This window comes from Macaca nemestrina, chromosome 19, assembly GCF_043159975.1.
Source record: "Macaca nemestrina isolate mMacNem1 chromosome 19, mMacNem.hap1, whole genome shotgun sequence".
NCBI lineage: Eukaryota > Metazoa > Chordata > Mammalia > Primates > Cercopithecidae > Macaca > Macaca nemestrina.
Window position 1 is genome coordinate 28,805,871 of NC_092143.1, and position 15,757 is coordinate 28,821,627.

The following is a 15,757-nucleotide window of genomic DNA, read 5'->3' on the forward strand; positions in this document are numbered from 1 at the left end:
TCTGTGAGATGAATTAGCAGAACACTAAGCAGTTTTCCAGAAAGCATCTTACCAGATTTCATCTGAGGTTATTTCCTTTTTCACCATAGCCCTGTATATGCTTCCAAATATCACTTTGCCAATTCCACAAGAACTCTCTTAGCGAAAGGCTTCTTGAGGGAAAAGCTGTAACTCTGTGAGATGATTTCACAAAACACAAAGAAGTATCTCAGAAAGCTTCTTTCTCTTTGTTATCGGAGGATATTTCCTTTGGAACTATAGTCTTCAAAGGGATCCGAAATATCTGTTCTCAGACTCCACAGAAATAAGGCTAGCAAAGAGATCCACGAAATACAGATGTAACTCTGTGAGATGAATTAACAGAACACTAAGCAGTTTCTCAGAAAGCTTCTTTCCAGATTTCATCTGAGGATATTTCCTTTTTCACCATAGCCCTCTAAGGGCTTCCATATATCACTTTGCCAATTCCACAAGAACTGTCTTAGCGAAAGGCTTCTTGAGGGGAAAGCTGTAACTCTGTGAGATGATTTTATAGAAAACAAAGAAGTTTCTCAGAAAGCTTCTTTCTCTTTGTTATCGGAGGATATTTCCTTTGGCCCTAGAGACTTCAAAGGGATCCGAAATATCTGTTCTCAGATTCCACAGAAATAAGGCTAGCAAAGAGAATCACGAAATACAGATGTAACTCTGTGAGATGAATTAACAGAACACTAAGCAGTTTCTCAGAAAGCTTCTTTCCAGATTTCATCTGAGGATATTTCCTTTTTCACCATAGCCCTCTAATGGCTTCCATATATCACTTTGCCAATTCCACAAGAACTGTCTTAGCGAAAGGCTTCTTGAGGGGAAAGCGGTAACTCTGTGAGATGATTTCACAGAACACAAAGAAGTTTCTCAGAAAGCTTCTTTCTCTTTTTCATCGGAGGATATTTTCTTTGGCCCTAAAGTCTTCAAAGGGATCCGAAATATCTGCTCCCAGATTCCACAGAAATAAGGTTAGCAAAGAGATCCACGAAGTACAGATGTAACTCTGTGAGATGAATTAACAGAACACTAAGCAGTTTCTCAGAAAGCTTCTTTCCAGATTTCATCTGAGGATATTTCATTTTTCACCATAGCCCTCTATGGGCTTCCAAATATCACTTTGCCAAGTCCACAAGAACTGTCTTAGCGAAAGGCTTCTTGGGGGGAAAGCTGTAACTCTGTGAGATGATTTCACAGAACACAAACAAGTTTCTCAGAAAGCTTCTTTCTCTTTGTTATCGGAGTTTATTTCCTTAGGCCCTATAATCTTCTAAGGGATCCGAAATATCTGATCTCAGATTCCACAGAAATAAGGCTAGCAAAGATATCCACGAAATACAGATGTAACTCTGTGAGATGAATTAACAGAACACTAAGCAGTTTCTCAGAAAGCTTCTTTCCAGATTTCATCTGAGGTTATTTCCTTTGTCACCATAACCCTCTATGGGCTTCCAAATATCACTTTGCCAATTCCACAAGAAGTGTCTTAGCGAAAGGCTTCTTGAGTGGAAAGCTGTAACACTGTGAGATGATTTCACAGAACACAAAGAAGTTCCTCAGAAAGCTTCCTTCTCTTTGTTATCGGAGGAAATTTCCTTTGGCCCTCTAGTCTTCAAAGGGATCCGAAATATCTGTTCACAGATTCCCCAGAAATAAGGCTAGCAAAGAGATCCACGATATACAGATGTAACTCTGTGAGATGAATTAACAGAGCAATAAGCAGTTTCTCAGAAAGCTTCTTTCCAGATTTCATCTGAGGTTATTTCCTTTTTCCCCATAGCCCTCTATGGGCTTCGAAATATCACTTTGCCAATTCAACAGGAACTGTCTTAGCGAAAGGGTTCTTGAGGGTAAAGCTGTAACTGTGTGAGATGATTTCACAGAACACAAACAAGTTTCTCAGAAAGCTTCTTTCTCTTTGATATCGGAGGATATTTCCTTTGGTCCTACAGTCTTCAAAGGGATCCTAAATATCTGTTCTCAGATTCCACAGAAATAAGGCTAGCAAAGAGATCCACGAAATACAGATGCAACTCTGTGAGATGAATTAACGGAACACTAAGCAGTTTCTCAGAAAGCTTCTTTCCAGATTTCTTCTGAGAATATTTCCTTTTTCACCATAGCCCTCTATGGGCTTCCAAATATCACTTTGCCAATTCCACAAGAACTGTCTTAGCGAAAGGCTTCTTGAGAGCAAAGCTGTAACTCTGAGAGATGATTTCACAGAACACAAAGAAGTTTCTCAGAAAGCTACTTTCTCTTTTTTATCGGAGGATATTTCCTTTGGCCCTATACTCTTTAAAGTGATCCGAAATATCTGTTCTCAGATTCCACAGAAATAAGGCTAGCAAAGAGATCCACGAAATACAGATATAACTCTGTGAGATGAATTAACAGAACACTAAGCAGTGTCTCAAAAAGCTTCTTTCCAGATTTCATCTGAGGATATTTCCTTTTTCACCATAGCCTTCTATGCGCTTCCTAATATCACTTTGCCAATTCCATAAGAACTGTCTTAGCGAAAGACTTTTTGAAGGGAAAGCTGTAACTCTGTAAGGTGATTTCATAGAACACAAAGAAGTTTCTCAAAAAGCTTCTTTCTCTTTGTTATCGGAGTTTATATCCTTTGGCCCTATAATCTTCAAAGGGATCCGAAATATCTGTTCTCAGATTCCACAGAAATAAGGCAACAAAGATATCCACGAAATGCAGATGTAACTCTTTGAGATGAATTAACAGAACACTAAGCAGTTTCTCAGAAAGCTTCTTTCCAGATTTCATCTGAGGATATTTCTTTTTTCAGCATTGCCATCTATGGCTTCCAAATATCACTTTGCCAATTCCACAAAAACATCTTAGCGAAAGGCTTCTTAAGGGGAAAGCTGTAACTCTGTGAGATGATATCACAGAACACAAAGATTTTTCTCAGAAATCTTCTTTCTCTTTGTTATCGGAGGATATTTCCTTTGGCCCTATAGTCTTTAAAGGGATCCGAAATATCTGTTCTCAGATTCCAGAGAAATAAGTCTAGCAAAGAGATCCACGAAATACAGATGTAACACTGTGAGATGAATTAACAGAACACTAAGAAGTTTCTCAGAAAGCTTCTTTCCAGATTTCATCTGAGGATATTTCCTTTTTCAACCCAGCCCTCTATGGACTTCCAAATATCACTTTGCCAATACCACAAGAATCATCTTAACGAAAGGCTTCTGAGGGGAAAGCTGTAACTCTGCGAGATGATTTCACAGAACACAATAGAAGTTTCTCAGAAAGCTTCTTTCTCTTTGTTATCGGAGGATATTTCCCTTGGCCCTATAATCTTCAAAGGGATCCGAAATAACTGTTCTCAGATTCCACAGAAATAAGGCAGCAAAGAGATCCACGAAATACAGATCTAACTCTGGGAGATGAATTATCAGAACACTAGGCAGTTTCTCAGAAAGCTTCTTTCCAGATTTCATCTGAGGATATTTCCTTTTTCACCATAGCCCTATATGCGCTTCCAAATATCACTTTGCCAATTCCACTAGATCTGTCTTAGCGAAAGGCTTCTTGAGGGGAAAGCTGTAATTCTGTGAGATGATTTCACAGATATCAAAGAAGTTTCTCAGAAGGCTTCTTTCTCTTTGTTATAGGAGGATATTTCCTTTGGCCCTATAGTCTTCTAAGGCATCTGAAATATCTGTTCTCAGATTCCAGAGAAATAAGGCTAGCAAAGATATCCACGAAATACAGATGTATCTCTGTGAGATGAATTAACAGAACACTAAGCAGTTTCTCAGAAAGCTTCTTTCCAGATTTCATCTAAGGATATTTCCTTTTTCACCATGGCCCTCTATGGGCTTCCAAATATAACTTTGCCAATTTCACAAGAACTGTTTTAGCGAAAGGATTCTTGAGGGGAAAGCTGTAACTCTCTGAGATGATTTCACAGAACACAAAGAAGTTTCTCAGAAAGCTTCTTTCTCTTTGTTATCGGAGGATACTTCCTTTGGCCCTATAGTCTTCTAAGGGATGCGAAATATCTGTTCTCAGATTCCACAGAAATGAGGCTACCAAAGAGATCCACGAAATACAGATGTAACTCTTTTCGATGAATTAACAGAACACTAAGCAGTTTCTCAGAAAACTTATTACCAGATTTCATCTGAGGATATTTCCTTTTTCAACATAGCCCTCTATGGGCTACCAAATATCACTTTGCCAATTCCACAAAAACATCTTAGCGAAAGGCTTCTTGAGGGGAAAGCTGTAACTCTGTGAGATGATTTCACAGAACACAAAGAAGTTTCTCAGAAAGCTTCTTTCTCTTTGTTATCGGAGGATATTTCCTTTGGCTCTAAAGTCTTCAAAGGGATCCGAAATATCTGTTCTCAGATTCCACAGAAATAAGGCTAGCAAGAAATCCACCAAACACAGATGTAACTCTGTGAGATGAATTAACAGAACACTAAGCAGTTTGTCAGAGAGCTTCTTTCCAGATTTCATCTGAGGATATTTCCTTTTTCACCATAGCCCTCTAAGCGCTTCCAAATATTACTTTGCCAATTTCACAAGAACTGTCTTAGCGAAAGGCTTCTTGAGGGGAAAGCTGTAACTCTCTGAGATGATTTCACAGAACACAAAGAAGTTTCTCAGAAAGCTTCTTTGTCTTTGTTATTGGAGGATACTTCCTTTGGCCCTATAGTCTTCTAAGGAATGCGAAATATCTCTTCTCAGATTCCACAGAAATGAGGGTAGAAAAGAGATCCACGAAATACAGATGTAACTGTTTTCGATGAATTAACAGAACACTTAGCAGTTTCTCAGAAAGCTTCTTTACAGATTTCATCTGAGGAGATTTCCTTTTTCACTATAGCCATCTATGGCATCCAAATATCACTTTGCCAATTCCACAAAAACATCTTAGCGAAAGGCTTCTTGAGGGGAAAGCTGTAACTCTGTGAGATGATTTCACAGAACACAAAGAAGTTTCTCAGAAATCTTCTTTCTCTTTGTTATCGGAGGATATTTCCTTTGGCCCTATAGTCTTCTAAGGGATCCGAAATATCTGTTCTCAGATGCCACAGAAATAAGGCTAGCAAAGAGATCCACGAAATAGAGATGTAACTCTGTGAGATGAATTAACAGAACATTAAGCAGTTTCTCAGAAAGCCTCTTTCCAGATTTCATCTGAGGATATTTCCTTTTTCACCATAGCCCTCTAAGGGCTTCCAAATATCACTTTTCCAATTCCACAAGAACTGTCTTAGCGAAAGGCTTCTTGAGGGGAAAGCTGTAACTCTGTGAGATGATTTCACAGTACACAAAGAAGTTTATCAGAAAGCTTCTTTCTCTTTGTTATCACAGGATATTTCCTTTGGCCCTATAGTCTTCTAAGGAATCCGAAATATCTGTTCTCAGATTCCACAGAAATAAGGCTAGCAAAGAGATCCACCAAATACAGATGTAACTCTGTGAGATAAACAAACAAAACCCTAAGAAGTTTCTCAGAGAGCTTCTTTCCAGATTTCATCTGAGGATATTTTCTTTTTCACCACAGCCCTCTATGGGCTTCCAAATATCACTTTGCCAATTCCACAAGAAATGTCTTAGCGAAAGGCTTCTTGAGGGCCAAGCTGTAACTCTGTGAGATGATGTCACAGAACACAAAGAAGTTTCTCAGAAAGCTTCTTTCTCTTTGTTATCGGAGGATATTTCCTTTGGCCCTATAGTCTTCAAAGGGATCCGAAATATCTGTTCTCAGATTCTACAGAAATAAGGCTAGCAAAGACATCCACCAAATACAGATGTAACTCTGTGAGATGAATTAACAGAACACTAAGAAGTTTCTCAGAAAGCTTCTTTCCAGATTTCATCTGAGGATATATCCTTTTTCACCCGAGCCCTCTATGGACTTCCAAATATCACTTTGCCAATACCACAAGAACCATCCTAACGAAAGGCTTCTGTGGGGAAAGCTGTAACTCTGTGAGATGATTTCACAGAACACAAAGAAGTTTCTCAGAAAGCTTCTTTCTCTTTGTTATCGGAGGTTATTTCCTTTGACCCTATAATCTTCAAAAGGATCCGAAATATCTGTTCTCAGATTCCACACAAAAAAGACAGCAAAGAGATCCACGAAATACAGATGTAACTCTGTGAGATGAATTAACAGGACACTAAGCAGTTTCTCAGAAAACTTCTTTCCAGATTTCATCTGATGATATTTCCTTTTTCACCATAGCCCTCTATGCGCTTCCAAATATCACTTTGCCAATTCCACTAGAACTGTCTAAGCGAAAGGCTTCTTGAGGGGAAAGCTGTAATTCTGTGAGATGATTTCACAGATATCAAAGAAGTTTCTCAGAAGGCTTCTTTCTATTTGTTATCGGAGGATATTTCCTTTGGCCTTATAGTCTTCTAAGGGATCCTAAATATCTGTTCTCAGATTCCAGAGAAATAAGGCTAGCAAAGAGATCCACGAAATACAGATGTAACTCTGTGAGATGAATTAACATAACACTACGCAGATTCTCAGAAAGCTTCTTTCCAGATTTCATCTGAGGATATTTCCTTTTTCACCATAGCCCTCTAAGGGCTTCCAAATATCACTTTGCCAATTCCACAAGAAATGTCTTAGTGAACGGCTTCTTGAGGGGAATGCTGTAACTCTGTGAGATGATTTCCCAGAACACGAAGAAGTGTCTCAGAAAGCTTCTTTCTCTTTGTTATCGGAGGATATTTCCTTTGGCCCTATAGTCTTCCAAGGGATCCGAAATATCTCTCCTGAGATTCCACAGAAATAAGGCTAGCAAAGAGATCCACCAAACAGATGTAACTCTGTGAGATGAATTAACAGAACACTAAGCAGTTTCTCAGAAAACTTCTTTCCAGATTTCATCTGAGGATAATTCCTTTTTCACCATAGACTTCTATGGGCTTCCAAATATCACTTTGCCTATTCCACAAGAACTGTCTTAGCGAAAGGGTTCTTCAGGGGAAAGCTGTATCTCTGTGAGATGATTTCACAGAACACAAAGAAGTTTCTCAGAAATCTTCTTTTCTCTTTGTTATCGGAGGATATTTCCTTTGGCCCTAGAGTCTTCAAAGGGATCCGAAATATCTGTTCTCAGATTCCAGAGAAATTAGGTTAGCAAAGAGATCCACGAAATACAGATGTAACTCTGTGAGATGAATTAACAGAACACTAAGAAGTTTCTCAGAAAGTTTCTTTCTAGATTTCAGCTGAGGATATTTCCTTTTTCACCCCAGACCTCTATGGGCTTCCAAATATCACTTTGCCAATCCCACAAGAACTGTCTTAACGAAAGGCTGCTGAGGGGAAAGCTGAAATTCTGTGAGATGATTTCACAGAACACAAAGAAGTTTCTCAGACAGCTTCTTTCTCTTTGTTATCGGAGGATATTTCCTTTGGCCCTATAGTCTTCTAAGGGATCCGAAATATCTGTTCTCGAATTCCTCAGAAATAAGGCTAGCAAAGAGATACACCAAATACAGATGTAACTCTATGAGATGAATTAACAGAACACTAAGCAGTTTCTCAGAATCCTTCTTTCCAGATTTCATCTGAGGATATTTCCTTTTTCACAATAGCCCTCTAAGGGCTTCCAAATATCACTTTGTCAATTCCAAAAGAACTGTCTTAGTGAAAGTCCTCCTGAGGGGAAAGCTGTAACTCTGTGAGATGATTTCACAGAACACAAAGAAGTTTCTCAGAACGTTTCTTTCTCTTTTTTATCGGAGGATATTTCCTTTGGCCCTATAGTCTTCTTAGGGATCCGAAATATCTGTTCTCAGATTCCACAGAAATAAGGCTAGCAAAGAGATCCACGAAATACAGATGTAACTCTGTGAGATAAACAAACAAAACCCTAAGAAGTTTCTCAGAAAGCTTCTTTCCAGATTTCATCTGAGGATATTTCCTTTTTCAACACAGCCCTCTATGGGCTTCAAAATATCACTTTGCCAATTCCACAAGAACTGTCTTAGCGAAAGGCTTCTTGAGGGACAAGCTGTAACTCTGTGAGATGATGTCACAGAACACAAAGAAGTTTCTCAGAAAGTTTCTTTCTCTTTGTTATCGGAGGATATTTCCTTTGGCCCTATAGTCTTCAAAGGGATCCCAAATATCTGTTCTCAGATTCCACAGAAATAAGGCTAGCAAAGAGATCCACCAAATACAGATGTAACTCTGTGAGATGAATTAACAGAACACTAATCAGTTTCTCAGAAAGCTTCTTTCCAGATTTCAATTGAGGATAATTCCTTTTTCACTATAGACATCTATGGGCTTCCAAATATCACTTTTCCAATTCCACAAAAACTTTCTTAGCCAAAGGCTTCTTCAGGGGAAAGCTGTATCTCTGTGAGATGATTTCACAGAACACAAAGAAGTTTCTCAGAAAGCTTCTTTCTCTTTGTTATCAGAGTTTATTTCCTTTGGCTCTATATTCTTCAAAGGGATCCGAAATATCTGTTCTCAGATTCCACAGAAATAAGGCTAGCAAGAAATCCACCAAACACAGATGTAAATCTGTGAGATGAATTAACAGAACACTAAGCAGTTTCTCAGAAAGCTTCTTTCCAGATTTCATCTGAGGATATTTCCTTTTTCACCATAGCGCTCTTTGCGCTTCCAAATATCACTTTGCCAATTCCACTAGAACTGTCTTAGCGAAAGGCTTCTTGAGGGGAAAGCTGTAACTCTGTGAGATGATTTCACATAACACAAGGAAGTTTCTCAGAAAGTTTCTTTCTCTTTGTTATCGGAGGATATTTCCTTTGGCCCTACAGTCTTCTAAGGGATCCGAAATATCTGTTCTCAGATTCCACAGAAATAAGGCTAGCAAAGAGATCCACTAAATACAGACGTAATCTGTGAGATGAATTAACAGAACACTAGGCAGTTTCTCAGAAAGCTTCTTTCCAGATTTCATCTGAGGATAATTCCTTTTTCACTGTAGTCTTCTATGGCTTAAAAATATCACTTTGCCTATTCCACTAGAACTGTCTTAGCGAAAGGCTTCTTCAGGGGAAAGCTGTATCTCTGTCAGATGATTTCACAGAACACAAAGAAGTTTCTCAGAAATCTTCTTTCTCTTTGTTATCGGAGGATATTTCCTTTGGTCCTATAGTCTTGAAAGGGATCCGAAATATCTGTTCTCAGATTCCAGAGAAATAAGGCTAGCAAAGAGATCCACGAAATACAGATGTAACTCTGTGAGATGAATTAACATAACACTACGCAGATTCTCAGAATGCTTCTTTCCAGATTTCATCTGAGGATATTTCCTATTTCACCATAGCCTTCTATGGGCTTCCAAATATCACTTTGCCAATTCCACAAGAAATGTCTTAGTGAACGGCTTCTTGAGGGGAATGCTGTAACTCTGTGAGATGATTTCACAGAACACAAAGAAGTGTCTCAGAAAGCTTCTTTCTCTTTGTTATCAGAGGATACTTCCTTTGGCCCTAGAGTCTTCAAAGGGATCCGAAATATCTGTTCTCAGATTCCAGAGAAATTAGGCTAGCAAAGAGATCCACGAAATACAGATGTAACTCTGTGAGATGAATTAACAGAACACTAAGAAGTTTCTAGAAAGCTTCTTTCTAGATTTCATCTGAGGATATTTCCTTTTTCACCCCAGAGCTCTATGGGCTTCCAAATATCACTTTGGCAATCCCACAAGAACTGTCTTAACGAAAGGCTTATGAGGGGAAAGCTGTAACTCTGTGAGATGATTTCAAAGAACACAAAGAAGTTTCTCAGAAAGCTTCTTTCTCTTTGTTATCGGAGGATATTTCCTTTGGCCATATAGTCTTCACAGGGATAAGAAATATCTGTTCTCAGATTCCACAGAAATAAGGGTAGCAAAGAGATCCACGAAATACCCATGTTACTCTGTGAGATGAATTAACAGAACACTAAGCAGTTTCTCAGAAACCTTCTTTCCAGATTTCATCTGAGGATGTTTCCTTTTTCACCATAGCCCTCTATGGGCTTCCAAATATCACTTTGCCAATTCCACAAGAAATGTCTTAGCGAACGGCTTCTTGAGGGGAAAGCTGAAACTCTGTGAGATGATTTCACAGAACACAAAGAAGTTTCTCAGAAAGCTTCTTTCTCTTTGTTATCGGAGGATATTTCCTTTGGCCATATAGTCTTCTAAGGGATCCGAAATATCTGTTCTCGAATTCCACAGAAATAAGGCTAGCAAAGAGATACACCAAATACAGATGTAACTCTATGAGATGAATTAACAGAACACTAAGCAGTTTCTCAGAAACCTTCTTTCCAGATTTCATCTGAGGATATTTCCTTTTTCACAATAGCCCTCTATGGGCTTCCAAATATCACTTTGCCAATTCCACAAGAACTGTCTTAGCGAAAGGCTTCTTGAAAGGAAAGAAGTAACTCTGTGAGATGATTTCACAGAACACAGAGAAGTTTCTCAGAAAGCTTCTTTCTCTATGTTATCGGAGTATATTTCCTTGGGCCCTCTAGTGTTCTAAGGGAGCCGAAATATCTGTTCTCAGATTCCACAGAAATTAGGCTAGCAAAGAGATACACCAAATACAGATGTAACTCTATGAGATGAATTAACAGAACACTAAGCAGTTTCTCAGAAACCTTCTTTCCAGATTTCATCTGAGGATATTTCCTTTTTCACAATAGCCCTCTATGGGCTTCCAAATATCACTTTGTCAATTCCAAAAGAACTGTCTTAGTGAAAGGCTTCTTGAGGTGAAAGCTGTAACTCTGTGAGATGATTTCACAGAACACAAAGAAGTTTCTCAGAAAGCTTCTTTCTCTTTGTTATCGGAGGATATTTCCTTTGGCCCTATAGTCTTCAAAGGGATCCGAAATATCTGTTCTCAGATTCCACAGAAATAAGGCTAGCAAAGAGATCCACGAAATACAGATGTAACTCTGTGAGATGAATTAACAGAACACTAAGCTGTTTCTCAGAAAGCTTCTTTCCAGATTTCATCTGAGGATATTTCCTCTTTCACCATAGCCCTCTATGCGCTTCCAAATATCACTTTGCCAATTCCACAAGAACTGTCTAAGCGGAAGGATTCTAGAGGGGAAAGCTGTAACTCTGTGAGATGATTACACAGAACACAAAGAAGTTTCTCAGAAATCCACTTTCTCTTTGTTATCGGAGGATACCTCCTTTGGCCCTGTAGTCTTCTAAGGGATCAGAAATATCTGTTCTCAGATTCCACAGAAATAAGGCTAGCAAAGAGATCCACGAAATACAGATGTAACTATGTGAGATGAATTAACAGAACATTAAGCTGATTCTCAGAAAGCTTCTTTCCAGAATTTATCTGAGGATATTTTCTTTTTCACCATAGCCCTCTACGTGCTTCCTAATATCACTTTACCAATTCCACAAGAACTGTCTTAGGGAACGGCTTCATGAGGGGAAAGCTGTAACTCTGTGAGATGATTTCACAGAACACAAAGAAGTTTCTCATAAAGCTTATTTCTCTTTGTTATCGGAGGATATTTCCTTTGGCCCTAGAGTCTTCAAAGGGATCCGAAATATCTGTTCTCAGATTCCAGAGAAATAAGGCTAGCAAAGAGATCCACGAAATACAGATGTAACTCTGTGAGATGAATTAACAGAACACTAAGCAGTTTCTCAGAAAGCTTCTTTCCAGATTTCATCTGAGGATATTTCCTTTTTCACCATAGCCCTCCATGCGCTTCCAAATATCACTTTGCCAATTCCACAAGAACTCTATTAGCGAACGGCTTCTTGAGAGGAAAGCTGTAAATCTGTGAGATGATTTCACAGAACACAAAGAAGTTTCTCAGAAAGCTTCTTTCTCTTTGTTATCGGAGGATATTTCCTTTGGCCCTATAGTCTTCTAAGGGATCCAAAATATCTGTTCTCAGATTCCACAGAAATAAGGCTAGCAAAGAGATCCACGAAACGCAGATGTAACTCTGTGAGATGAATTAACAGAACACTAAGCAGTTTCTCAGAAAGATTCTTTCCAGATTTCATCTGAAGATATTTCCTTTTTTACCATAGCCCTCTATGGGCTTCCAAATATCACTTTGCCTATTCCACAAGAACTGTCTTAGGGAAAGGCTTCTTGAAAGGAAAGAAGAAACTCTGTGAGATGATTTCACAGAACACAAAGAAGTTTCTCAGAAAGCTTCTTTCTCTTTGTTATCGGAGGATATTTCCTTGGGCCCTATAGTGTTCTAAGGGATCCGAAATATCTGTTCTCAGATTCCACAAAAATAAGGCTAGCAAAGAGATACACCAAATACAGAGGTAACTCTATGAGATGAATTAACAGAACACTAAGCAGTTTCTCAGAAACCTTGTTTCCAGATTTCATCTGAGGATATTTCCTTTTTCACAAGAGCCCTCTATGGGCTTCCAAACATCACTTTGCCAATTACAAAAGAACTGTCTTAGTGAAAGGCTTCTTGAGGGGAAAGCTGTAACTCTCTGAGATGATTTCACAGAACACAAAGAAGTTTCTCAGAAAGCTTCTTTCTCTTTGTTATCGGAGGATACTTCCTTTGGCCCTATAGTCTTCTAAGGGATGCGAAATATCTGTTCTCAGATTCCACAGAAATGAGGCTACCAAAGAGATCCACGAAATACAGATGTAACTCTTTTCGATAAATTAACAGATCACTAAGCAGTTTCTCGGAAAGCTTATTACCGGATTTCATCTGAGGATATTTCCTTTTTCAACATAGCCCTCTATGGGCTTCCAAATATCACTTTGCCAATTCCACAAAAACATCTTAGCGAAAGGCTTCTTGAGGGGAAAGCTGTAACTCTGTGAGATGATTTCACAGAACACAAAGAAGTTTCTCAGAAAGCTTCTTTCTCTTTGTTATCGGAGGATATTTCCTTTGGCTCTAAAGTCTTCAAAGGGATCCGAAATATCTGTTCTAAGATTCCACAGAAATAAGGCTAGCAAGAAATCCACCAAACACAGATGTAACTCTGTGAGATGAATTAACAGAACACAAAGCAGTTTCTCAGAAAGCTTCTCTCCAGATTTCATCTGAGGATATTTCCTTTTTCACCATAGCCCTCTATGCGCTTCCAAATATCACTTTGCCAATTCCACTAGAACTGTCTTAGCGAAAGGCTTCTTGAGGGGAAAGCTGTAACTCTGTGAGATGATTTCACATAACACAAGGAAGTTTCACAGAAAGCTTCTTTCTCTTTGTTATCGGAGGATATTTCCTTTGGCCCTACAGTCTTCTAAGGGATCCGAAATATCTGCTCTCAGATTCCACAGAAATAAGGCTAGCAAAGAGATCCAAGAAATACAGATGTAACTCTGTGAGATGAATTAAGAGAACACTAAGCAGTTTCTCTGAAAGCTTCTTTCCAGATTTCATCTGAGGATATTTACTTTTTCACCATAGCTATCTATGCGCTTCCAAATATCACGTTGCCAATTCCACTAGAAGTGTCTTAGCGAAAGGCTTCTTGAGGGGAAAGCTGTAATTCTGTGAGATGATTTCACAGAAAACAAAGAAGTTTCTCAGAAGGCTTCTTTCTCCTTGTTATCGGAGGATATTTCCTTTGGCCCTACAGTCTTCAAGGGGATCCGAAATATCTGTTCTCTGATTCCACAGAAATAAGGCTAGCAAAGAGATCCACGAAATACAGACGTAACTCTGTGAGATGAATTAACAGAACACTAGGCAGTTTCTCAGAAAGCTTCTTTCCAGATTTCATCTGAGGATATTTCCTTTTTCACCCTTGCCTTCTTTGCGCTTCCAAATATCACTTTGCGAATTCCACAAGAACTGTCTTAGCGAAAGGCTTCTTGAGGAGAAAGCTGTAACTCAGTGAGGTGATTTCAAAAAACACAAGGAAGTTTCTCAGAAAGCTTCTTTCTCTTTGTTATCGGAGTTTATATCCTTTGGCCCTATAATCTTCAAAGGGATCCGAAATATCTGTTCTCAGATTCCACAGAAATAAGGCAACAAAGATATCCACGAAATGCAGATGTAACTCTGTGAGATGAATTAACAGAACACTAAGGTGTTTCTTAGAAAGCTACTTTCCAGATTTCATCTGAGGATATTTCCTTTTTCACCATAGCCCTCTACGGGCTTCCAAATATAACTTTGCCAATTTCACAAGAACGGTCTTAGCGAAAAGCTTCTTGAGGGGAAAGCTGTAACTCTCTGAGATGATTTCACAGAACACAAAGAAGTTTCTCAGAAAGCTTCTTTGTCTTTGTTATCGGAGGATACTTCCTTTGTCCCTATAGTCTTCTAAGGAATGCGAAATATCTCTTCTCAGATTCCACAGAAATGAGGGTAGCAAAGAGATCCACGAAATACAGATGTAACTCTTTTCGATGAATTAACAGAACACTAAGCAGTTTCTCAGAAAGCTTCTTTACAGATTTCATCTGAGGATATTTCCTTTTTCACCATAGCCATGTATCGCATCCAAATATCACTTTGCCAATTCCACAAAAACATCTTAGCGAAAGGCTTCTTGAGGGGAAAGCTGTAACTCTGTGAGATGATTTCACAGAACACAAAGAAGTTTCTCAGAAATCTTCTTTCTCTTTGTTATCGGAGGATATTTCCTTTGGACCTATAGTCTTCTAAGGGATCCGAAATATCTGTTCTCAGATGCCACAGAAATAAGGCTAGCAAAGAGATCCACGAAATGGAGATGTAACTCTGTGAGATGAATTAACAGAACATTAAGCAGTTTCTCAGAAAGCCTCTTTCCAGATTTCATCTGAGGATATTTCCTTTTTCACCACAGCCCTCTAAGGGCTTCCAAATATCACTTTGCCAATTCCACAAGAACTGTCTTAGCGAAAGGCTTCTTGAGGGGAAAGCTGTAACTCTGTGAGATGATTTAAGTGTATACAAAGAAGTTTATCAGAAAGCTTCTTTCTCTTTGTTATCACAGGATATTTCCTTTGGCCCTATAGTTTTCTAAGGAATCCGAAATATCTGTTCTCAGATTCCACAGAAATAAGGCTAGCAAAGAGATCCACGAAATACAGATGTAACTCTGTGAGATAAACAAACAAAACCCTAAGAAGTTTCTCAGAAAGCTTCTTTCCAGACTTCATCTGAGGATATTTCCTTTTTCACCACAGCCCTCTATGGGCTTCCAAATATCACTTTGCCAATTCCACAAGAACTGTCTTAGCGAAAGGCTTTTTGAGGGCCAAGCTGTAACTCTGTGAGATGATGTCACAGAACACAAAGAAGTTTCTCAGAAAGCTTCTTTCTCTTTGTTATCGGAGGATATTTCCTTTGGCCCTATAGTCTTCAAAGGGATCCGAAATATCTGATCTCAGATTCCACAGAAATAAGGCTAGCAAAGAGATCCACCAAATACAGATGTAACTCTGTGAGATGAATTAACAGAACACTAAGCAGTTCCTCAGAAAGCTTCTTTCCAGATTTCATCTGAGGATATTTCCTTTTTCACCATAGCCATCTATGCGCTTCCAAATATCACTTTGTCAATTCACTAGAACTGTCTTAGTGAAAGGCTTCTTGAGGGAAAAGCTGTAATTCTGTGAGATGATTTCACAGATATCAAAAAGTTTCTCAGAAGGCTTCTTTCTCTTTGTTATCGGAGGATATTTCCTTTGGCCCTATAGTCTTCTAAGGGATCCGAAATATCTGTTCTCAGATTCCACAGAAATAAGGCTAGCAAAGAGATCCACGAAATACAGATGTAACTCT